This window comes from Manis pentadactyla, chromosome 16 (genome assembly GCF_030020395.1).
Source record: "Manis pentadactyla isolate mManPen7 chromosome 16, mManPen7.hap1, whole genome shotgun sequence".
In the NCBI taxonomy this organism is placed as follows: domain Eukaryota; kingdom Metazoa; phylum Chordata; class Mammalia; order Pholidota; family Manidae; genus Manis; species Manis pentadactyla.
The window spans coordinates 78,741,700-78,766,758 of NC_080034.1; the positions used below are offsets into that span (position 1 = coordinate 78,741,700).

The 25,059-nt window shown below is 40.4% G+C and overlaps 1 protein-coding gene and 2 long non-coding RNA genes across 6 annotated transcripts in view; 2 read left to right on the top strand and 1 right to left on the bottom strand.

Annotated features, from left to right (window-relative positions):
* RIPOR2 (RHO family interacting cell polarization regulator 2) overlaps positions 1–25,059 on the top strand; it is a 260,160-nt gene that overhangs the window by 74,781 nt on the left and 160,320 nt on the right. The gene's annotated exons all lie outside the window — the stretch shown is intronic.
* LOC130681332 (uncharacterized) lies at positions 1,022–14,232 on the bottom strand. The gene is made up of 3 exons (XR_008994402.1): positions 13,910–14,232; positions 13,299–13,380; positions 1,022–1,628 (listed from the first exon to the last, which is right to left on the bottom strand). It is a non-coding gene; the product is annotated as an uncharacterized LOC130681332 (long non-coding RNA).
* On the top strand, positions 16,742–20,475 carry LOC130681333 (uncharacterized). The gene is made up of 3 exons (XR_008994403.1): positions 16,742–16,795; positions 18,373–18,430; positions 20,104–20,475. It is a non-coding gene; the product is annotated as an uncharacterized LOC130681333 (long non-coding RNA).

Below are 25,059 nucleotides of genomic sequence, written 5' to 3' on the forward strand. Positions count from 1 at the left end.
AATAGAAACTTCCTAGGGTGACTTACTGCTATCAACAAGACTAGTGTGCAGATAGTCTCTGCAATTACCCCCCACAGTAGCCCAGACACTTGTCTAGGGCCACGGATTGAGTTTATGTTAACCAGGGGCTGGTGGGCCTGGAATTCCTCTAGTGGGAAGTATGTGTGGCAGGGTGGGGTGGCCAGGTCAAAAGTCATCTCATTAATGGCCCTTTCATCACACAATGAAAAGCATGTCGGGGCTGAAGGTGTGTAAGTCAGCTGGGATGTCTTGAGTGACTGCTTTCCATTCTCAAGTTTATAATCCACTCAGGTGAGGATTTCCTGGGACAATGTGCTCCCAGGGCCAGTCAGCAACTTGTTATTGTCAAGAAATTTTGCTCACTTTTTTTTCAACTTCATTTCAGTGCTTTTAAATACATATTTATTTCACTTGGCCTGTGGAACTCCTGGTCTCACCGCTTGCCTTTCAGGATCCAGTGTACATACAACTGCCCTTCCTCAATTTTCTGGCAGTGTTAGAAGAAGCTCTCGAATTCCAGGCAGTAACTGACCCTTTTTCTCCCAGCAAAGTTGCCTTCTATCCTTTTAAAACCAGCACGCCCAAATTCACTGAATTGAAAATGAACACATCCACAGCCCTGATGCCTCAGCCAAAAGCAGTGAGAGGCTAATAACAGCTCAAGCACTGGTGTCTCCGCATGATTTCAGTCCAACTGGACAAAATCAGGGCCCCTCCAGTCTGAAACTTTTCACAACAAAGAAGACTAGTTCTAGTCGTGTGTCAGGCACGAGGAGCATTTCCGGAGGAGGGATCCCAGGCTCGCTGCTCTTCATCTCATTCAGTGAGTTGCGTTTGTGCAGTTGATCAGGTTGGGCGGCAGAGTGGCTGGCAGGGCTTCCCCGAGCCCCAGCGCCCGCCGGGTCAGCGGCAATGCGATGCCAAGACCCGGAGAGGAGCTTCCATCAGGCTGCCTTGACAGGGCACCAGGGTACCCAAGGCAAAGGGCAAAGCCACTTTTCCTCGTCTCTTTTCCTGTTATTACAAAACAGTCTCGGAGCTAAGACCTTGGGCTGATTTTATTTCCTAAATCATCAATGAGTTCATGGAAATAAAAACAAATGAAGCTTATATTTTATTGAGTGGTTACTATGGGACCAGACGTAATACCAAGCATTTTACATGTATTGTCTCATTTAGTCCTCAATATAACTTTTTAAGATAGGAACTATTATAAAATTACTGAAATTTTATAGATTAGAAAATTGTATTTGTCCAATATGTCAGTTAGGATTAGGCCCAGCTGTACATGTTAGAAAATAGGAAGACTTAAAATATAAAAGTGTATTTTTCTTTCTCTCTCATGTATAAAAAGGCTGGAAGTAAATAGTACAGGGCCAATATTGTACTCCAAAGTGCCAAGATCTTTCCATGTTGTTGCCTATTGTGGTTTACATGTCATTTCCTTCTCATGGTCCATAAGGGCCACTCAGGTTCCAGCCTTCACGTTCTCATTCCAGCCAGCAGAGAACAGGAGGGGCAAAGGAAAGTGTGCCCCACTTCTCAGAAGTCACACTCAATGTTTCTGCTTATAGTCACAGGCTAAAAATCAATCATGGTCACCCCACCTGCAAAGAGGGTCAGAAAGGTATAGTCTTTATCCCAGGCAGGGATGTGCTTAGCTAAGACTCGGGGGTTCTAATATTAAGAAATATGGGGAGGATGGATGTTATGGAATAACTAGGTGTCTTTGCCATAACTAGAACCCAGGTCAGTCAGATTCCAAATTTATATGCATATATAAACTTGCTTTATTTAAATATATATACACACATATATACATACATACACACAAACATACACACATATATCTGCCAATTTGACCTCAAAGTAGGAAAATCTGGGAGAAATTTCACGAAAGCCTCAGCAGCAAGAAGGAGTGCTACTGTGGAATTCTGAGGCTGTATTTCCAGAAATACATCATCTTTTTAAACAACTTTATTGAAGTATAATAGCCTGATTAACACACAATAAACTGTACATATTTAAAATGTGCAACTTGAAAAGTTTGACATATATAACACACCCATGAAAACATTACTACAGTCAGGACAGTGAACATATCCATTATTCTCTAAGGTTTCCATGTGCCTTTTTGTAATATATTCTCCTGCTTCTCTTCTCCCCAAGCAATCACTAATCCTCTTTCTGTTACTATAGATTAATTATGCTAGAGTTTTACATAAATAGAATAGAAATGTATTCTTTTTTGGTATGGCTTTGGTCACTCAGCATAATTATTTGAGATTAATCCATGTTGTTGCCTATATCCATAGTTAGTTCCTTTTTATTACTCTGGAGTATTCCATTGTATGAACGAACCCCAATTTGTTTATCCATTCACCTGTTGATGAATATTTGGGTCATTTCCAGTTTTTGGCTATTGCAAATAAAGCTGCTATGATCATTTGTAAGCGAGTCTTTGTGTGGACATATGTTGCCATTTCTCAACATAAATGTCTATTCCTGGAAAGCTGGGTTGTATGATAGGCATATGTTTAGCTGTTTAAGAAACTGCCACGCTCTTACCAAAGAGGTTTATGTCGCACATTCTCGCCATCAGTGTTTGAGAGTTAGAGTCCCCCACATACTCAAGAGTGCTTGCTGGGTTTGCTCATCTGTTTAATTTTAGCCATCCTAATCCATGTATGGATTAGGTTTTAATTTGTATTTCCCTAATGACTAGTAACATTGAATATCTTTTCATGGGTTTATTTGACATCTGCATATTTCTTTGGTAAAGTTTCTGCTCAAATTTTTTGCCATTTTAATTGCTTTTGGTTTTTTTTATTGCTGAGGTAGGTTTGAGAGCTCTTTATGTTCTGGATCATTTAATAGATTATTATTAATAGGTTTTTCTCTCAATCTGTAGCTTGTCTTTTCATTCGCTTAACAGTGTCTTTCAAAGGGCAAAAGTTTTTAATTTTTATGAAGTCCAATTTAACAATTTGCAGAAATATATTAACTAGTTTTGAATAGAGGTACTTCACACTTATTAAGTCCTTATTATGACTATCTGACAAACTAACACACTGCATCTATCTTATGTATAGAGAAGCACAAGAATATCAGCCAACTACTTTGATTCTCAGAAAGTCACACAATAAGCAAGTCATTGAGATAAAATATTCTTCAATGTCTAAGAAAATTTAGACACTAAGAAATTGTGTGTGTGTATATGAAATAAATATTTAGTGCCTGAACAAGTATTAATCTCTTTTAGCCTCAGAAATAAGTGGTTAGCAAAGTATGACACTACTTGAGAATAAATCTTAACATGGTAATAGAAACAAGGAAAGCTGAGTCATTCAGAAATGGAACCAAAGAAGAAAACTTTACTAAATCATTCAAATAATTTGCCATGTGACTCACATTACTGAATAATTCATTCTGCATGAATAGAGAGCAGAACTAAAGAATTTAGACCCTGAAAGTCACAGCAATCAAACAAAACTATTATTCTTTTCCATTTATTTATGTATTTTTGGACAAAGACAATGATTGTTAGCAGCCTTTGGAAAATGGGCTTTATGGAGGAATGTTTTTGGTTTTTAATTTCTATACTTAAAATTATATGGATCTTTGACACAAGTGTTTTTCTTTTGTTGAAATGTTAGAAATGGCGTAAAACTAAATGTGATTTATTCCCGGAGGAATTAACGTTTAAACAAAAGGGTATTGACAAGAAGCCTACATGTCAGAACGTGTACCAGGGAGTCACTCCCGCTGGGAGACGGAGGGAGATTGAGGAAGCAGGCTGCGCTTCACCAGAAAAACGCAGAAAAAGTTTTGAGCCAATAAAATTGGACAAATGTAAAAAAAAAAAAGCCTGATACAGACATAACTTGCTTAGGCGACGTCCAGGAAAAATGTGAGCCCTGTAGTACCCAGCCAGTGAGAGACCAGCGGGGGGACTCCCGAGCTAAGGAATAAATCGATGCTGCAGGCACCTTGAGTGCACCTGCTCACCGGACACCCGATTTTGCAAGAGTGCCATTAAATCTTCGCCCCACAGTTCTTTGTCTCCGTGTCCACATATTAAGTTTGGACCAGTGAGCATGTTTCTCGAAGGAAAGGAGGGAGGAAGGGAGGAAGGAAGGGAAAAAAGGGTCTTTTAGAAGTCAGGGATTGCTAAAACATTAGCCCTTGAAAGGTTGGTACTGAGGCAAACGCTCTGGATTAGGGCCACTACGCGTCAGTTCACCGCTTGTGAGCCAAGGAGCTGAGGCCCAGCCCCTGGAGCCATGTCTACAGCAAGGTCTCCCAAGCTCTCTGTGTCAGTAATGCCAACAGACGAGTGAAGCCCCTTGTTTTCTACATTACCTTGGGCTTAGAGGATAATAGCATTTATTGAGCATTCACTAGGTGCCAGAAAACCTTCTAAGCATTTTATAAGTATTACCTCATCGAATACTCTCTACACTGGTATGAGGTGAGCGCTGCCATAGCCTCTGTTTTACAGATGACAAACCTCTGGCACAGAGAGGTTAAATGACTTGCTCAAGGTTACGCAGCAAGTGGTGGAGGCAGGGTTTAGACCCTAGGCAATATGGCTCCAGAGTCGAGATAGTGTCCACTGAAGTCAAACTTAGCAGGTTGCAGGTGACACAAGACCAAACTGGGGTTGGGGGTTACCTGGGCCTCCTCAGTACAGATTCCTGCTAAAGTCCTGCTACCAGAGCAAGCTCAGTAAGGGGTTGTCTGGTTAGCATGGGGCCCAAGGGCAAGAAAATGTTCCCAAGAGGCAGAGAGAGCGTTCCCTTCCCTCCGTTATGTTTCATACTTTGTCATTCAACCTTATCTCCTTCCTTCCAAAATTCAGAATTCCTTCTGCTTTAGTGGATAAAAAGTGTGCAAGATACGCAAAATTTATGCTGACTTCATTTTAGAATCCAGGGAGGCTCCACAGGGAAGGGAAGCCTGGGAAAATATTTGTTTGGGTTGATAAGTGCTTTCTACTTAGGAGCCAACTCAGCCCTCAGGACACAGAAAGCACCATTGAAATCCTTCTCCAAAGATAAAATTATAACCCTGTTGGTTCTCATCCAAATTCTACACCCCTTTGTTCAGTGGAGGAGAGCAAAAGCTGTGACAAAATAGAAAAGAATTTCAACTATTTGTGACCCACCCCTGTTTTTGTATCTCATACAGAGGTGGAGAAAGTTATCCCACAGAGAAGCAGGCAGAGGAATTTGAGATGGAAGCCTAGGACAATGAATGAATATGCTCATTCCGAGGCCCAGAGGAAGGGCGCGTGCTCCTTCGGGCTTGCCAGTCCCTCCGCTTCCCTCTGCTTCTCTGCTCCAGTCCTGACTAACCTCGCCGACCTGTCCAGAGCCCAGCCTCAGCGCGTGAAGGGAAGCCTCTGAGGGGTGGGAGGCAGAGACAGGCTGAAGGGAAAGAGGAAAACCATAGCGTAGCCAATGATCTTATGTTCACACTGGGGAAAAACACAATTCAATTTTTTTTAATCCATTAACATAAAATGCATGTATTTGTAAAAATATTATTTTGTTGGGTTACATTTAAGATGGCTTCGTGTTCAAGTTTCTCTCACTACTGGTGACATGTGAAAGGTGTATGGATGTTTGAGGAAGCACTTCTGCTCTGATACACTCAACTCATTGCTCCAGAAGATAAACTAGGGAGCACTTTCCTTGCTTTGTAAATTTCTGAATCTGGGCAAAGCTGTTGGAAGATAAATTGAAAATAATTCATGGTGTCCACTGACATTCTAGCAGCTTCTCAATGCTGAGACTATGAAATAGCAGAAAAGATTTGGGCTGTATTAGATACTTGAGCCTATCTCAGATGGGATTCGCCGATACATCCCGCCAGAGGGGTGTAACCTGGTGGCACAGTTTCTTACAGGTCACTCCTCTCCCACCTGCCCTCTTTCCTCCAGTGCTATATTGGGCGGTCAAAAACATGGTCATCATCCAACCAGCGGCAATAATGTTTACTACCATTTATTGAGTTTCTACTAGGTACACATGCATAACTTCATTTAATTTCTATAAGGGCTGCATTTCTATTTCCCCAGAGGAGGAAAGCTTAGCTAAGAGATTCACAAAGCTAGTAAGCTGCTAAATGGAAGTCTGAACCCAGATGTCAGCTTTAAAACCTGTGTTTGTAAAAGTCCCGTCACACTACCAACTTGCTTCCGGTATTCAAACTATCGATTTTGCAAATTAAAACTACTCATATGGATGACAGATGGACCGTTCCTTTGGCTTAGGGTCCCAATAGGCATGGATGAAGTCCTGAGAACTGGTCTTTTCCTTCCTCAGCAGAGCAGAACTGGATGGAGACTTCCCATCAACCTACAAAACTCTTTTGTTTACAAAATTCTTTTGAAAGAAAAAACAAGATCCAATTCATATTAACCTCATCATAATCTTTTCAAGCATGCAGTTTGCAGAAAATACATTTCTGCCTGGTAGTGTGGACTCACAAATGTAGCTTGGGATGACTTGGAAGAGGGCACGTTCCCTCTCGTTGGACAGTAGATGCACAGTGTGACTTTTAAAAACAAGATAAAGAATGTTATTATATCAGAGCTAAGAAATCAGGAAAAAAATTATATCTTTGCAAATAACTAGCCCATCATTGCAGGTTCCTTGTATGGTACTTGGTTCACCAGATGTAGACCCAGCAGGGGTGGACCAGAGAGGAGGTCCATGCAATTCATAGACAAGTTGCAGGACAGCTGAAAGAAGACAATTAAGCCCATTGTTTCTAATTATCCTGTAAGGAGCCAAAGAAAATGTTAAGGTCAGTTATAGAAGAGAGGTGGGGATGGAAAGGAACTAGTTCACAGAATAAAGAAAAACATATTAAACCTTTCCAAAAATATATAAATCTCAATAGCATGCACTTCAGGCCTAAGCAAATGTATCTAGTAGGTGAAGTTTATGTCTGCTTCATGCCATCACCATTTCTATCCCTTGGCCTTTTTGCATTTTGCCCTGAGATGTTCACATTGCTCTGAAATTCTCCCACCAGAAGAAATAATAATGAACATTTATTGAGAATTTGCATGTCATCCTATTCAATTCTTATAACAATCCTATGAGAAAGGTAGTAATAAATTAGCCCCATTTAACAGATGAAAGCACTGGAGGATGGGGGGGATCAAGGAGCCTGCCTAAGGCCCCACAACTAAGTGGAATTTAGGATTTGAACCCAGGCAGTCTGACAATAGAGTACAGGCTCCTAGCCTTCCTTCACCAGGCAGTATTAGTGACAAAAAATGAATCAAACTTATTCCTAAATAATAAACCTCTGAAGATGGAATTCCAGACACTGTACTATCTGGTATGAGAAGATAATTACAGGTTAGGGAGGGAAGGAGGCATTTTTTAATGGCCATTTGGTTAAGACAATGGTTTTATCTTTAGAGAATATCTTTGGTATAAATAAGACTGATTCTGAACTAGCCTTTTAAAATGTTACATATTTATATATTTCTATGAGGTACATATTTGAATAAAAGTGGTGGTTTCAATGAATACCTAATTATCCTGTAAGGAGCAAAAGAAAATGTTTTTGCAATGATGGGCTAGTTATTTGCAAAGATACATATTTTTCCTGATTTCTTAGCTCTGATATAACATTCTTTATCTTGTTTTTAAAAGTCACACTGTACATCTACTGTCCAATGAGAGGGAACGTGCCCTCTTCCAAGTCATCCCAGCATTTGAAGTCACTCTCATATTGAAAATGAGAAAATTCAGGCTCAGAGAAGTTAAGGTATATGCCTAAAACCATGTAAGTGATGACCTTTAGCTGAACAAAAATAGCTCTGGAACTGCAACAAACTGGCCTGGAAAACAAAGCACATGTAGAAAGGGGAAGATTGATTCACACTAGATCATATTGTCCAAATGCAGTTGTTTTCAAAGCACTTTTTACTTTAAAGGATTTTCTTACTTATCCTCATGAGGAGCAAAACTTCACGCTGACAGGTACAGAGATGCATCAGTCATCACAGCCTAACAGGCTGAGTTGCTGCTTTTCCCTCATGGATTCATTTTCAGAATAAACAGGCTTCCCTGATTGACCTTAAGTTAACCATTCAGGCTGGTTACTGAAAATCCACTATTGATTATTCAGCTTTAGATTATAAACAGGGGTGGGGAGAGAACCATTGTACACAGTTGAATAAACACTTCTAACTTATTTTGAGATGCTGATGATTTCAGTTCTCAAAACACTTAAATGCTGAATAATTAGGCTTTAAAAAGAACAAAATGTTTCTAGAACCCACCAGAAAATCAGGGCATCTTTTAACCAGGAACAATAGCTACCCTCCCACCGCTCATGTGCCCGTGGCTGGACCTCACTGTTTCTTCCCACCATTAGGATTTTTCAGCAAAACTAGAAGGTATTTATTGTGTTATGATTCCCCTGGTTTCTCTTATATTTTCTTAAATTCATTTATATTGAAGAATATAATGTGGAACTATCATGCTTTACTTTTGTAGATAAATATTTGGTCTCAATTTCCTCTAATGAACCATGCTCTTAAACAAGGATTAGTGGTTCGCCTCATGTTCCACAGTTCTCTCTTTTAAATTAAACATTTGTGCTTATTATGATTAAGAAGAAATACCGAAAAAAAAGGATACATGTTCACTGTAGACCTTTTAGACTATTCAGAGAAGTCTCAAGCAAAAGTAGAAAACATTTAATCCTACCATGCTTGGGTGTATTTTTCCTCTAGTGATGGCTATGTCCCACAAAACTGGTATCATACTGTATATGCAGTGGAATAAATTTTCTCCTTTTTAACACTGTAAGCAATTTCTAGTATAATTTAGTCTTCTTCAAAAACACAATTTGAGTGGTTGCATAATATTCCAATATATGGATGTACCCTAACATATGTAACTATTCATTGTCATGCACTTGATAGTCAGCAATTTCTTTTTGCCATTACAAATAATGACACAGTAGTCTGTTTGCATATATTCTTTGTTTCCTTTTTTTTAAATTATATTCTTGATGTAAAATTACTAACAGGGATGAGTATTTTTGAGATTCTTTTAGCATATTGCCAATTTGCCCTCCAAAAAGATTGGAGTAGTGACCTCTTAACTGGTATTTCTTTAGCTGTTTGTGGATACGATGCTTTTTTGAGTCTACTATTCATATCTGCATCTCTTGCACATTGTGTCCTTTACTCAGTTTTTTTTACTATTCATCTTTCTTCCTTCCATTCTTTCTTTCTTATACCTTTCTCTCTCTCTCTCTCTCTCTCTTTCTCTCTCTCTCTCTCTCTCTCTCTCTCTCTCTCTCTCTCTCTCTCTCTCTTCTTTCTCTCTTTCTCTTTCTTTTCTTTTGGAAGAATTCTTTATTAAAGGATATTTCCCATTCTCTGTTATATTTGCTGTAAATATTTCTAACTTATGATCCGTTGGACTATTACAGTTTAGGGAATGAAATTTTTTCCTTCCTTTCCTTCTAAGTTCTTTGGCTGGCCTAAAAATTAAACTGGCATAAGACAGATTAACAGGAGAAAAACTAATTTAAATTCATACATAAGGGAGTTCATAGAAATATAAGACTCAAAGAAGTGACCAAAGCAGGCAGCTTTATATCTTTTAGACAAAGAAACAATAAATTCTTAAAGAATTGACAAGACAAAGAAGTTTGGGCTTGGGGTAGTGTTGGTAAAGAAGTAACAAAGTCTGTTTATACAGCCTTTTTGGCTCTAAATTCCCTGTTTCTGGTGATAAGGATGTCTCTCTACCTCTTGGTACAGGGAGGGTACTTTTCACATGGGAGATTTATTTTGCTTTCAGGGGGATAAAAGGGGGCCAGAGTGTATTTCCTGCACTGGCTGTTTCTCAACTAACTAATAATTGACATGCCAAAATGGTATATTTTGGGGTGGCATATTCTATTTCCCTTGACAGTTAAGAGTTAGTTTGGTGGAATTCCCAAATGTGTGTGTGTATATATATATATATATATATATGCACACACACACGTATATATATGTGTATAAATATGTATTTTATATATATAAAACCAGTTTTATTGAGATATAATTCACATACCATACAATTCACCAATCTAAAATGCACAATTCAGTAGTTTTTAGTATATTCAGAGCTGTACAACCATCACCACAATCAATTTTAAAATATTTTCATCACCCCAGAAAGATACCTCATACCCATTACCCACTTTCCCCTTCTTCCCAGCCCCTGCCAACCGCTAATCAACTTTCTGTCTCTATAGACTGGCTATTCTGGATATTTCATTCCAACAGAAACATGCAATATATATAGTCTTTTGTGACTGGCTTCCTTCACTTAGAGTATCATTTTGAAGGTTCGTTACATAATTCCCTATATGCTGTAACTTCCCAAGGTTATATGCTGTATGTAGCATATATCAGTACTTCATTCCTCGTTCTTGTCAAATAATCTTACAGTGTATGAATATACCACATTTTATTTGTCCATCTCGCAGTGGATGGACATTCGAGTTATTTCCATTTTTTGGTTATTATGAATTGCTTCTATGAACATTCTTGTACAAGCTTTTGTGTAGACATACGTTGTTTTCATTTCTCTTGAGTATATACTTAGAGATAGGATTGCTGGGTCATATGGCAACTTTAGAGGAACCGCCAAACTGGTCTCCAAAGCTGCCGCACCATTTTACATCCCCCCAGCAACACACGGGAGCTCCAGTTTCCCCACATCCCTTAGGTGTGAAGTGATATCTCATTGTAGTTTTCATTTCCATTTTCCTGATGACTGATGATGTTTAGCATCTTTTCATGTGCTAATTGGTTATTTAAATATCAGATTTGGAGGAATGCTATTCAAATCAAATGAATATATTTTGACAGATGCCTCCCTGTCTCCTTTCCCCTTTCTTCCTCCCTTCTTTCTTTCCTTCTTTCTGTCTTTCCATTATTTATTCTCAAATTTGTCCCTTAAGATGGTCAAAAACCTGAAATTTGCCTATGTCCCTCAGCAGCTGGGCAAGACCACATGCAGGATGGGTACTGGTCCGGGGTGCACATGAACAGAGGTTTTCTATAAAGAGGTCCCATCCTTGTCCCTGCCCATAAAATAAAGTTGTTACTCAGCATTTTATAATTTATTAGCAAACCATAGAGTTTTCAAGGTTGCAAGGGCTTTAAAAATTATCCAGAGTAACCACCCAAGAGTGCCTTCTGTAATATACTCTGTAATATACCCATTGGAGGTGCAGACCTCCAAGGACAAGGACTTCATTACTTCCTGAGACAGTTCATTGTATTTCTGGACCAAGAACTTAGTTCTGCTTCACTGAAGCTTCCACCATGTAGCTCTACTCTTTGAGCCATTATAAAATCTCTGAGGCTGACCGACATATCCGAGAACCTTTATCCAACTGCTCTCCCCTGAGATTTCACTTCCTCAATGCAAGTATAATTCCACCAAATATTTCTCAAACATTGTGGCTCCTGTATAAGGCCTTCACCAACCTTCTCTGAATGATCCAACTCTCTTGTTTCCCTATGAGAATGTGACTTCCCAGGATAGAAGGGGTTGAACTGACCAGGAGCCAGCAAGATGGAAATTTTCTACATTAAGCAGTTTAAGATTGCACTGGTGCTTTCTTGTTATTGTTGCTACCATGCGGCTGACTTTTACACTGAGTTTCATTGTCAGTTGAAATGCCTGCATTTTTTTAAACCATGAACTCCATTGCTGTGTTTCTGCAGATCTCTGTAGGATCAAAATAAAGAATTTTATCTTTCCCCTATTAAATGTCATTTTGCTGAATTTTGGTTTCACCAAGTCAAGATAATTAATGGTAATAATAATATTAATAATAATAATATGTCAAAAGCTCTTTGTTTATTATTATTCCATTTTGAATTTCACAAGTACTCTGCAAGGTAGGTACCATTACCATCCTCATTTTAGAGTTGAAGAACTAGGACTTTGCCTGATTAATTACCTTACTCAAAGTCATACCCATATTTGCTGACTTTAAAGGCCAAGTTCTCAGGCAGTTCATCTTGCTCCCTACAGCTTTAAAGCCCAGGGCTCTCAGCCCACACAGTCATGTCTTACAGCATTCTGGTCTGCAAATCTGGCTAGCGTGGCCATGATTCCATCTATCTCAGAAATTTTCCAACCACATAGCCCTAAAGATTCCATAGTTGCTCCAGGAAAAGAAGGATACCCTCCCCAGTGTCATCTGACCCTTCAATCAGAGCAGCTCTGCCTTTATCTGTTTTGTGTACTGGGCTTTCTCTCAACAATGCACAGGGAGAGAAATAATGCTGCCAAAATAGATTTGCAAAATATCCATTCTAAACTATTGATTAAAATTTTGAAAGGGCCAGCAATAGGAGAGAGCAACAGCAGGCTGCCAGAGCTCCTGCCAGGTTGGCATTCAGCTAGTCATAACCAGCTCAGTCTTCCCTGTATCTAGCACCTACATCTACATCTTGTCCATGGGGTTTTATCCTGAAAGTGCTAGCCAATGACTTGCTGAATCCAGATGCAACATCTCACCCCGATCTCCCTGATCTAAGTCCCCCTGGCCAATCAAGCAGTGATGTCAGGCTGGCTTGTTGTCCATTAACCCATATCATTACTTAAGGCAGCATCCATTCTGAATGGAAGGAGTCTGTGCTGAAACCGTTACTAAATATGGTGAGTGCCACCCTTGCTAGTTGTCTTTGCTGCTGCTTCTAAGTGTCTGTAAATCGTCCATTTGGTAGCACACTTTAGTGTTCTGCACAACCACCACAGCGGCTGTGACAACAACATGGTAACAATACTGTCACAGAGCCTTGACCACGTTCCAGGCACCCTTCTAGGGCCTTTGCATGGAAACCTCATCTACTTCTCACACTAGCACAATGAGGGGACTACTGTTATTATCTCCATTTTCAGATGGGGAAACCAGAGCTTTGAGAAGTTAAGTAATTTGGCCAAGATCACATAGCTAGTTGCAATATGGTGATGTCAGAGTCCAAAGCCGGGCCATCTGACTGCAGAGTGTGGGCTCCTAACTACTAAACACCATAAACTCAATGACAAATTACCTTTCTTGCCCTTACTGAAAATCACCACAATACTTTGCAACTTCAAAATCTCTGCCCTTCTCCCCACCCCACTGTCCTTTAAGAAGGCACCCACGTGGCTTATCAGTCTCTCTTCCAATCTAAGCCCACTGGAACGTTATTCATGTGGGCCTGGCAGCTATAAACTGACCTGTGGTTCCCCGTAGATTACCAATGTAACTTCCAGTCAGTCACACCCTTGGCCTCCGCCTCGAGAGGGCTCAACTCAGTACCTGGAGTGGGAGAAAGTGCAGGAACGTGTATTTGAACAGGTGCCCAGCCATCAGCCTTCCCCATTCTAGAACTTGCTTCCTAAAACCTGCCCCTTCCGTTTCAGCGCTATGCCGCCTGTGTGCAGGATTCAGAGCCTCTTTGAGCTTCCCTCACACGATCTTCTGCGGCCCCCCCGCCCCCACCCCGCCGCCCAACGAGCTGGTACCGGGTGCAGCGGACTTTGTAGGGGAGGAGAACGGGGTCTTGACACCCACCTCACAGGGCAAACTCCAGATGAGGTCTGTTTGCCGTGCCCCCTTCCGCGCCCACTGACAGCAGGACCCCCGGGCTCGCTCCTTCCCGTCCTCCGCCCCGCCTGGCCTGCAGGGCTCCGCCTCCTTGGCTCTTCCTCCCCCGTCCCCGCACTCCCCACCCAAGAACTTGAAAGTTCTCTTGCCTCTCTTGTAAAAAGCGTTTGAATTCCGCCCCCTAAAACTGTCGCCAAATGAATTGCTTTCGTTCCTCAGCGCATGTTGACGGAGCACCTACTGTGCGGAGCTGTGGATAGTCAGAAAAGCTCCCACTTCCTTTGGTGGAGCGCGCGGGTGATGAGCGGGTGAGCCAGTAGATGGTTTCGTGAATTGTGAGGGCGATGAGGACTTTGAAGGAGATAAAACAGCCGTGGGAGAGAAAGAGCGGAACCGGAGCCACCCCGGGTCGGTGGGAGGGTCTCCGGGAAAGCCTCCTCGGGAGGGGACATGCGGGCTGAGGCTGAAATAGCAGCAAGGGGCCAGCCAGGGGAGGGCCGGGAAAGGAGAGCTTCCGAGTGTCAACATCCCGATACGTGTGAGGTCAGCAGGTTGGAAGAACAGAAGTGCGGAGGGCTAGCAGCTGTGTGCCTGGCTGAGCAAGCAAGAGAGAGAGGGCAGGAAGGGGGACAGGCTCAGGCGTGAGGCACCTGTCAGCCAAACTCCTCCTGGCACTGGTCCAGGGCCCACCCACCTTAGCCAGCAGCCTGGTGGCTTAGTGGGCACTTTGGCAGGTCTAGCGGGCACTTGGGGTCTTACCCTACCAAGTGACTCATAAAAGCACCCTCCCCAAGAAGAACACTGAATAAAAGTTCTTCAACTCAGTAAATCAAAGAGCTTCCCCTGGTATTCTCACATGCAATCGGAATGGAGAACAACTGATTCAGAAGCCAGCTCCTCAAATTTAATGTGCGCATGGATCACCTGGGGATCTGGTTGAGGCAAATTCTGAGTTTTGTCCACAGTGGCCCAGGGGTGGGCCAGGGATTCTTCACTGTGCTAGGTACTGGCGGTCCCTGGGCCCTCTGAAAAGCCAGGCCCTAGAACAGTGGCTCCAATATGTGGTCTTCGGACCAGCAGCAACAGTCCTCTGGGAGAAGGTGCAAAAGGCACACATACAAGCCCTGCCCCAGACCCACTGAGTCAGAGACAGTAGGGTGGGGACCGGAGTCTGTAGTTCAACAAGCTCTCTGGGTGATTCTGATGCAAGCTAAAATTTTAGGGCGGTGGCCCTAGAGTACCCAGGGGCTCTTCAAGCACTTTAACAGAACTTGCCTAATGACAGAGAAGTGGTTGAAGGTAATGGAAAGAGAAGGAACAGCAAATGAGTTGATTAAACCAGCCCCCTGCAGAAGCAACCAGGAGTCCCAGGCACAGTCTCAGAAAGGTATAGCCGGTTCAGTATCATTCAAGTAACTGAAAACACAGTGTAGTGCAGAGTTTCTTAACCCAGGCAATAAGGACTTTTGGGGCTGGATAATTCTTTGTTCTGGAGGCTGTCCTATGCATTGTAGGGTGTGTAGAGCAGGCCAGGGACTGGGATAAAGCAAATAGGCCATCTAGGGCGCACTATTTAAGGAGGCACTCACTCTCAGGGACCTGCAGGTATAGGTCCAGCATTTGCACAACTCTGAGAGTAAGTGCCACCTTAAATCGTGGTCCCTGGGTGTCCCATCCAGTTTATCAGCATCCCTGCCCCCTGCCCACTAGATGCCAATAGCAAACTCCCCTTCCCCAGTGTCCCCCCACCTCAATTTTGGCAGTGTAAATGTCTCCAAACATTGCCAAATGTCCCTGGGGAGCACCACTGCCCCAGGTGAGAACCACTCGTATAGTGGAAAGCTCACTGATTTGTCAGACTGAAGGTCTCAACCACAGATCCCTCAGCTGGAGTCTGGCTTGGATGGTGCTTCCACTGAACAAAGAGCCACACCATCAGGAACAGATGCTGAAAATGCCACAAAGAAGCTCCCTAAATGGGAGAGGTCTCATCCGTCCTCCTTTTCAATGGCAGCAGTACTTCAAAGTACTTGACAGATACATGATAGGCAACTGAAATCTGCCTTTGATGCAAAGGGGTCAAGGTACAATGTACAAGATCTCACTGCATGGGGCAGGATTGGCATCTTGCACCTGAGACATGTGGCCCAGGGTCTGGGGTCTGAGGATCTGGGCTCCAGTCCCAATTTGAGTCCTACCTACTTAAAATCTTCCCTTAAACCTAAGTCTCCTTATCCGTAAAAGAAAGTAATTAAAACACCCATAGTACAGGACTCATTTGAGGATTAAATTAGATCATGTATTATCTCACAGGAAAACTAATATAATTCTTTAATTCATCCAGTAACTTCTGCCCTAATGGAAACTTTATCAGTCAGAAGAGGGGCCAATTGTTATAAATGGGTTTGTAAGTGCAGTTAGCCACCTGGGAAGCATGCACAGGATGCATCAGGAGACCTGCACTACAGGGACCACTTGACTTCTCACCAGCTGTGCAATCTTGGTCACTTTGCTAGGTCTCAATTCTCATCAGCAAAATGAAGGAGTTGGAGCAGATGGGCTCCAAAGCCCTCCTTCCTTCTATCATTCTGGGATTCTATGCATGGTGGCAGTGAACAATATGCCCTTGCCCTTTATTCTGCTCTACAGTTTTTTATATATACTTACTTTGGTGTAAGTATCTTACACCAAACTTCCCCCCAAATCCTTCTCTTCTTGCTGCCCACTTACTTCCACACTCCCACACACAGCCTCCTTGCAAGTCACGTGCCCAGAACTCTGCAAACTAACCGATTCCCCAAGCTGCAGCATGCTCCATCCCTAGCCAGAGTTCTGAGATTAGATGATGATGGGAATGTCTTGGGCTCTGCTGGCTGTCTTCAAAGCCTTCCCCAGAGACTGATGGGCTCCCCTAATTTTGTGCCACTTCCCAGTGGGGAGACACTCCTTTGTTTGGTCAGCAACTTGAATCAATCTGTAGAGCCACAGGGCATTTAGGACAATAGGGTGGTTACAGGGAGGGTGATTGTCTCAAGAAACCCCACCCCTCCACAGCTCCCTAGACCCCCTTGAAGGACTTGTCACGGAGAGAGAAACGATCATCTACGGAACTCCTACCACGTGCCAGGTACTCTTGATGGATAATGACATATGTATTATTTAATTAGATACAAACTTTTTGCCATGGCCAAGCCCATCCAGGACTTGCTGTGGAGCCATTCAGGTATAGCACAGTGACTTCATTAAGCTCATTACCTGACCTTATCCTTCCCTGGCTGCGTGATTTGTGTGCCCCCAGCAGTGCTGTACCCCAGATTGTGCCTCCGTCCTTCCTCCCATTTGGACAGAAATAAGCACAGGAATGAGCCTCCCACATAACGTGACTCCGTCATGCATAATTGTTGGAATGAAAACCTCCCGGTTGCAATATCTGCACAATGCTGATGATTACAGTGATTAAATCAATCAAGCCCAATTTCATAATCATCAAATGTATAATTTCCCAACTTGGCAGGGCCCCAACACGTGGCATCCCAGCTGTCTGATACAGGAATCAAAAACACAGCATTAAACAAAACATTTGGGGCTAGGATTAGGTAATTTGTAATCTTAATACCACATTAATAAGGATGATGAGACTCCATAACATAAAATTCCATGCAAATCTGGTTTGTGATTTCCCCAGTGGCGACTTACTTCAGTAGCTCAAATATGAAAAAATATTCCCACTTTCCCCAAGGAGTTGCCTCACTGAATGTTTTATGCCCAGAAAGAATCATTCCATCAATTACATGTATACCTTAATTACAATATCATTGCTATTGTTATATAAGGAACTTTGCAAGATGCATTAGCTCAGGTCCTGCAGAGAGCTTGATGGCAATCTGCCAATCTGGTTTTATGTGCTCATTGATGCTTCTGGGGTCCCAGATTGAGATTTGAGCATCACATTTAAAACAAAGAGAGCTATCCTTCTCTGTAGCTGAAGAGAGAAGAAATTGGACCAGAGCCACAGGAGAAGGAACACTATGTACTCCCTTTTATGCCTGTCACCCAGTCCCATTCTGTGTCTGTACTTGAGGCATCATTTAGTTTCCTGCTATAGTTCGTTTTATACAATTTTCAAGGTACTCAGTTCATTTCATTGTGATAATCAGAGATTGTACAGATTTCTAGGTATTTAAACCCTTGTAAGACAGAAGAAAATTAATTTATTCTGAGTTGTGTCATTTTGAAAGGTACTGACTGGGGAGGTAACAGGCATATGGAGGTGCTTCAATAATGGCTGTCAAAGTTTAACTTATAGACCCACATGGAAGGTAACAATAGTTTTCCTTATAATAATTCATTGTACATGTATATATAGTGTGTGTGCTTTTGTGACCTATATTTTATTTTACAATAAGACATTTTTAAAAAGTCATTGATCTGCAGATAATTCATAAAAGCATTCACTATTTTAATTGGGCCAAATGACCTGAAGACTTCTCTTTCTAAGGTAGGCAGAATAATAGCCCCCAAAGATGTTCATGTCCTAACCCACAAACCTGTGAATATATTTCATTATGTGGTATGAGGGAATTACAGCTGTAAATAGAAGTAAGGATGTTAATCCGCTGACCTTGAGATGGGGCATATTATCCTGGAATATCCTATTAAGCTCACTATGGCTTTTTCTTTTTTTGATATATAATATTATATCAGTTTCAGGTGTACAAAATAGTGACTCAGCAATTATATACATTATGAAGCATTCACCACGGTAAGTGTAGTTACCATCAGTCACCATCTGAAGTTATTACAGTATTACTGACTGTATTCCCTATGCTGTACTTTTTATTCCCATGACATACTTATTTTACAATTGGAAGTATGTACTTCTTAATCCTCTTCACCTGTTTCACCTATTTCCCCACCTACCTCCTCCTGGCAATCACCAGTTTGTTCTCTGTATTTATGAGTTGTTTCTGTTTTTATTTGTTCATTTGTTTTGATAACCATATGGTATTGTCTTTCTCTATCTAACTAATTTCACTTAGCATAGTACCCTCTACATCCATCCATGTTGTCACAAATGGAAAGATTTCATTCTTTTTTTAAGAATAAATAATATTCCATTGTGTATATATAGCATATCATCTTTATCCATTTATGTATCGATGAACACTTACGTTGCTTCCATATCTTAGCTTTTGTATATAATGCTGCAATAAATGTAGGGGTGCATATATCATTTCAAGTTAGTGTTTTCATTTTCTTTGGGTAAACTCCCAGAAGTGGGATTACTATTTAATTTTTTTGAGGAACCTTCATACTGTTTTCAATAGTGGCTGCACCAACTTAACATTCCCACCAACAGTGCACGAAGGTTCCCTCTTTTCCACACTTTTTATTTCTTGTCTTTTTGATACTAGCAAATCTGACTGGTTTGAGGTGATATCTTGTGGTTTTGACTTGCAGTTCCCTGATAACTAGTAATAACGTGCATCTTTTCATGTGTCTGTTGGACAACTGTATGTCTTCTTTGGAGAAATGACTGTTCAGGTCCTCTGCCCATTTTTAAACCAGGTTATATGCTTTTTCTAACATTGAGTTGTATGAGTTCTTTATTTTGGATATTACTATGGATATTGTATGAGTTCTAATATTTTGGATATTAACTCCTTATTGGATACCTCATTTGCAAAATCTTCTCCCACTCAGCAGCTTGCCTTTTCGTTTTGGGATGGCTTCCTTTGCTGTGCAAAAGCTTTTTAGTTTGATGTAGTCCTAATTGATTATTTTTGCTTTGTCTCTCTTGCCTAGGGAGATGAATCCAGAAAAAAAAATTGCTAAAGCCAATGTCAAGAGTTTATTACCTATATTTTCTTTTAGAAGTTTTATACTTTCAGGTCTTACAGTTAGGTCTTCAATGTGCTTTGAGTTTCTTTTGGTGCACGGCATAAGAAAATGGTCTAGTTTAATTATTTTGCATATAGCTGTCCAGTTTTCTGAACACCATTTATTGAAGAGACTGTCTTTTCCCCTTTGTATATTCTTGTCTCCTTTGTCATAGATTAGTTGACCGTATGACCATGGGTTTATTTCTGGGCTCTCTATTCTGTTCCATTGATCTGTCAATTCTTATGTAGTACCATATGGTTTTGATTATTATAACTTTGTTATAAATCAGGAATCATGCTACATCCAGCTTTATTCTTTCTCAAGATTTCTTTGGCTATTCAGGATCTTTTATGGTTCCATGCAAATTTCAGGATTATTTGTTCTAGTTCTGTGAAAAATGTCATTGGTATTTTGATAGAGATTGCATTGAATGCTTAGATTGCTTTGGGTAGTATGGACATTTTAACAATATTAGCTCTTCCAATCCATGGGCACAGTATATCTTTCCATTTATTTGTGTCATCTTCAATTTCTTTCATCTATATCTTGTAGTTTTCAGAGCCCACTGCTGGCTCTGAAGATGAAGGAAAGCCATGAGTGAAGGAATGCAGGCAGCCTCTAGAAGCTGGAAAAGGCAAGGAAACAGACGCTCCTCTAGAGCCTCTAGAAGGAATGCACCCCTGCTGACACCTTGATTTCAGCCCAGTGAGATCCTTCCCAGACATCTGAACTCTGTAAAGTAATAAATTAATGTTGTTTTAGGCCACCAAGTTTGTGGTAATTTGTTTCAGCAGTTATGGAAAACAAATATACATTTTTTCCTTGATAGGTAGCTATGCTTGCCATATATCACCAGCACTCCCTTTTCCTTGAGATTTCTCCTTCTTTCTCTTTTTCTTTCTCTTAAAAAGGACTTCAGACTTCAGGTTTTTATTCCTTAATAGGAACATATATCAAAAGGAGTTTCCTTATCTTCTAGAATTGTTCAGCTCTGCCCTACTTATTGCTACTTACTAAGTAGTAAATTTAAATATACACAGATACATAACCATCTTTCTCTCATTAATGTTAGCTTTTTAAAAAGCATTTTAGGTTTTCTTTTATTTTGGCATTTTGTTTATTTTGGTATTTTTTATCAATTTTAAAATTGAAAGTATATAAAAGAAAAGTTAAATCTCCCATAGTCTCATGACTGAAAAAGTTATCTAAGGAAAAAAATATATTCACACAGCAGACAAAACCCAGGGCTGACCAAGGTTTAGTATGAGATTTCCCCACACCCAACTCCACCCCATACAAAGCTGGGGTCCCAAAGAATTCACACTCAATATAAAAGTGAATCGGGAATGAACCAGCCCCCTCATCCCATCCCCACTTCCACGTAGGAACCCATCCCTTCTGGGAACATAGGAACTATGTTGAACCTTGGAACTGACAGAAAAGAAGGGGAAAAAATGAGAATTTAGAGCCAGAAGTTGGTCCTAAGTAAAGGTTAGCAGGAAAAACTCATAGCACCTAGATGTATTGAAATACTTCAAGCCAAGAATCTAACTTAGAAGAGTCACAAATTGTGATTGTGACTCTGGGTACTTGGCAGAAACAGTGTTCTAAAAGGAACCCACCTTTGTCCAGAGACTCAAATAATTTCCATAAATAAACCACAAGAAAAACAGTAGTTCAAGCAAAACAACAAAAATACAACAATAGCAATAGGGCTAAGTCTTAACTCTTAAAAATAAGAAAATAAATGCCCAGTTAAAACTTAGCAAAAGTTTGAACAGATACTTCACCAAAGAAGATTTACAGATGGCAAATAAAACAATGTTCAACATTACTCGTCATTAGGAAAATGCTAGTAGAGACTAAGGTGAGATACCACTACACAACTATTAGAACAGCCAGAATAAACACTGACAATACAAAATGTTGGTGACAACGTAAAGAAACCGGGTATCTCATACTTGATGGTGGGAATAGAGAATGGTACAGTTCACTCTGGAAATTAATCTGGCATTTCCTTCAAAAACAAAATATATTTTTGCCATATGATCTGCCAATCACATTCTTTAGCATTTATTCCACAGAAATTAAAATTTACATTCACACAAAGCCTGTTCACAAATGTCCATAGCAGCTTTACTTGTAATAGCAAAGAACTAGAAGCAACCTGCTGATGTCTCTCAGTAGGTGAATGTTTAAATAAACTATGTTTATCCAACCATGGAATACTACTCAGCAATAAAAAGGAAGGAACTGTTGATACATCCAATTACTTGGATGGTTCTCAAAGCAGCATACTGAGTGAAAAAAGCCACAGCTCCGGTACGTCACCCCGTTCGCTGAGGTCTGCTCTTCTCTCCAGGTCTGTGCAGTCTGACGCGTCCTCTTTCCTGTTGCTCTCTCAGGATTAGTTGCGCCAATTAAATTTTCTAATTGTATCCAGTTTTAGGAGGAAGCCTCTGTCTCTCCTCTCACGCCGCCATCTTTAATCCTTTGTCCTGTCTTGTATTATAACATGCCTTTTTACGTGCCTTTTTTCTCCAAAAACACTGCAAATCCATTGAAGAATGGACACCTTGCTCATCACTGAGACTGTGGAGAGAGGAAGAGTTTGGGAGCAGGAGCTTAGTGACATGCATCTGTATCTTTCCTTTGTGTCTGTTCCACACCTGGGCCTTCCAGTGCAGAAGGACTCTCTGAAAATGAGTTAATTGCATCCTCTTCTGGAAGTTCAAGGAAACCTAGAGAAGCATCCTTTTTTTTCTCCCTAAACTTGGAACCAATTGAGACTTAGACATAGGAGATAGGCAGAAGAAAATCAAAATATAATCTGTATTACACTAACTGCAGACATTCTTCCAATGTAAATAGAGACCGGGTTGGAGAGTGGGACTTAGCTCCTTTGACCAAGTTGAGCTTATCCTGACCCCCAGAATTATGCACACTCAGTCAAGAGCAAGACTGGACAAGCACTGGCCTCCTCCATGAGCACCGCCCCAGTCCAGGTCAGTGTGCGGAAGAACGGAGAACACACAGGCAGCTGGCTCCAAAGAGGAGAGAACGAGGCCAGGCTTTGAGCGATGTGTCTAAAGCCCAGGAACACCAAGGGCTGACAGCAGCCACGGGCCAGGAGGAAGCATGGAACGGATTCTCCTTCAAAGCCCTCAGAAGGACCCAGTGCAGCTGACACCTTGAGGTTGGACTCCTAGCCTCCAACAACGTGAGAGAACACATTCCTGTTGTTTAAAACCACCCAGTTGGTGGTGCTTTGTTACCATAGCCCCAGGAAATTAACGCACAGTCCTATACTCAGGACTGAAAATTCATTCCACTTCTCATCCCACATTATAGACAGACACGTTCCCAAGGTGACTGTCAAGCATCAGAGCAATGCACTTCATTAAGGCATCGGCTACCCTTCTCAGGAATACTAGTTTCAGTAGCTACGTCCTGAGAAATCTTTAATTTCTTCTTTCCAAGTAAATGCTTTTCCTTTTTACCCTAGATATTAAAAAATAAGGATTCATGAATTGGGAAATAACTAAGGAAAAGATACAGTGAAGAAATATAATGGTATATAAACATATTGGCTTTCAGAAAGAATTTATTTTAACTTCCATTTACATTTAAGCAGCCTTTTGTGTGTATGTGTGTGTGTGTGTGTGTGTGTGTGTGTGTGTGTGTGGTGTGGAAATAGACCTACTGGATATTACTTTTGTGTTAAATTACTTTTGAACTCTCAGCATACATCTATCCTCACAGCATTTTCAATCAAGGTGTATATGCAAATTGTTTTGTGCATTTCAACGTGATTCAGTATATGCATCTGTACATATTACCATACCACATTACAATAGCCATGGTTATGATTTATAGTTCTAGAGCACTTCACCATAAAACATTGTTTATCCATCTTCTGCTTCTTTGGCATTGGATATATTTTCCATTTTTGTTTATTATAAATAACATGCCTTTGTATGTATTTTTTCCTTCTTAGGTTATTTTCTAAAAGTTATTACAAGGTGAAACTATTAATGGTATATTACATGTTGCCATGATACTCTCAAAAAAGACTGATACAGTTGGCAATACAGCAACAATGTTATCAGAAGGATTTAAGTATTTTTAAAGTTTCATTTGGCAAATATATAACACCAAACTTTATCTACTTCTTCATAAACTTGAAAACATTAAGAAAATTGGAATTATAACCAGAGAACTTACACAGCTAAACTACAATTATTTCCTGCCCCAGCACAAGTAATTCTCCCACAAGTCTGACACAAATCCCTTGGGGAAAGTATTAGCTATTTTTATGGGGTTTTCACTGTATTCACCAACAGTTCTGCCATCACAAACTCTAAAACAGTAGGATTTCAGAGGAGACTGACTACTTTAACATGAGCAAAAGATAAAAGGCTGGTTTGATCTGTTATCAGAAGAGACACCCAATTAAATCCAACTCGACTGAAACCTTTGATGTATATATTCTATTTCCATTGATCTACTGCTTCTTCCACTTAAAAAAAAAAGGAAAAAATTGTGGATTTTGGCTTTTTCTTCCTCTTTCTTTCCTTTTTTTAATTTTGGAAAAAAAGGGAAAGTATAAAAAAACAAAATTTAACTTATGCATGCCAAGACAATTCAATGGGAAAAATTTTCAACACATGGTGCTGGAATAACTGGATATTCAAAAGAATGAATTTTGACCTGTTCCTCATACTATGTGCAAAAATTAACTCAAAATGGGTCATAACTAAATGTAAGAACTAAAACTACAAAATCCCTAGCAGAAAGCATTAGAACAAATCTTTATGCCTCTGGGTAAGGCAATGTTTTTTTATAAAGCACAAGTGACAACAAATTCTTTAAAATTGGATTTCATTAATATTTTATGTTTTGTGTATCAAAGGACATCATCAAGAAAATGCAGCCCACAGAATAAGCTATTTTTATGGGGTTTTCACTGAAACTCCATGAAAATATTTGCAAATCACATATCTGACAAGGGGATGTATCCACAATATATTAAGGACTCTTACAAAGATCAATAACCCAGTTTTAAAAATGAGCAAAGAATTTTTATAAACCTTTACCCAAGAAAGACATAGAAATTGCCAACAAGCACATGAAAAATTGCTCAACATCATTAGTTATTTGAGGAATGCAAACCAAAACTGCAATGAAGTACCACTTCATACCCACTAGGATGATTAAAGTAAAAAAAGGCAGACAATAACAAGTGTTAAAGAGGATACAGAGACATTAAAACCCTCACACATTGCTGATGGCTACGTAAAATGGTGCAGAGGCTTTGGAAAACGCACATCTGCACAAAACCTTGTACATGAACATTCATGATAGCATTACTTTTAATAGCCAAAAGGTGGGAAAAAAACCAAATGTCCATTAACTAAATTATAAACAAAAGTGGCATATCCATACAATGGAATATTAGTCAACCATTAAAAGGAGGAAAGTACTGTTACATGCTTCAATCAGTATGGA